A 971-nucleotide genomic window follows, 5' to 3' on the forward strand; every position below is an offset into this window, starting at 1 on the left:
GCAACAACGTTTACTTCCTGGACACATCAATACCAGTAAATGATTCATTTGATAAACTGCATGTCATAAAAATGTGTTCGGACCAACAGGCCAGCTGTTCAACCATACATTAACTTCAAAGTTCAAGGTAATCAACACCACAACATTCTATAAATAACCACACACAAGGAGCAACACTTACTTCATGGAGATCCTCTCTGTCAAGTCAAGTGAGCATCGGTGAATGACTGAAAAGAATCCAGAGAGGTTCCTTAGAACCCACACTCACTTGGGGGAGTTTCCTGTTGGCAAAGTGAAACTGACTCACAAATAAAAAGCCTAAACGGCTGGAAGAGAATGACGCGTAAAGGCCTTTTGTCACTGATGTCTCTGCCAACTTGTACATACATGTGAGCTTACTTTCAGTCAGACAAAAGCCGATCACAAATATCTTTTCACTGGCTGCACCTACTGGGTGAAAACTATTTCCAAGTCTCAGTTGGCAGCCAAAAGCTAATGATTGATTCCTGGAAATCAGTGAACCCTGCTGCTGTTTGTTAGCAATAACCTTCCAGTGGTTATACAATCCATGAGTTTATAGATAATACTGTAGAGAACAGAAAGACAAAAATAGAGTGATGAGAAACAGTCATCAGAATGACCAACAAAGAGAACAAAACAAACGATGGGAGGCAGAAGACACAAACACATTGACAGATGTGCTGAGGCCTGTCTGGTCCTGGTGGCTCTGCAGCTCTGCCAGGCCTGAAGTGCTTTTTAAATTGTAAACATATTGAAAAACTTCATTAGAACATTCACGTAAATTCTTAGTTTTTGCAGGATTATGAGAGCAGGTCCGTCTGCTTCGCATTTACTTGTCTGCACCTCCAAATCAGTGCTGCAAAGAAGAGTGACAAAAGCTGACATGCCCTCTGCCTTTGGCTCCACCTAGTGGAACACTTTTGTATTGCTTCACCTTTTGGTGCAACAAG

At 41.8% G+C, this 971-nt stretch overlaps 1 long non-coding RNA gene across 1 annotated transcript in view; it reads right to left on the reverse strand.

The window, feature by feature from the left end:
• Nucleotides 1–263, reverse strand: part of LOC103372419 (uncharacterized) — a 4,919-nt gene extending 4,656 nt beyond the window's left edge. The window contains exon 1 of the long non-coding RNA XR_520995.1: nucleotides 182–263. This is a non-coding gene — a long non-coding RNA (uncharacterized LOC103372419). The remainder of the gene's footprint in view (nucleotides 1–181) is intronic.
• Between the last annotated feature and the right edge of the window lie 708 nt (nucleotides 264–971).

Source organism: Stegastes partitus, unplaced genomic scaffold, assembly GCF_000690725.1.
Source record: "Stegastes partitus isolate 25-593 unplaced genomic scaffold, Stegastes_partitus-1.0.2 Scaffold1753, whole genome shotgun sequence".
Classification (NCBI taxonomy): domain Eukaryota; kingdom Metazoa; phylum Chordata; class Actinopteri; family Pomacentridae; genus Stegastes; species Stegastes partitus.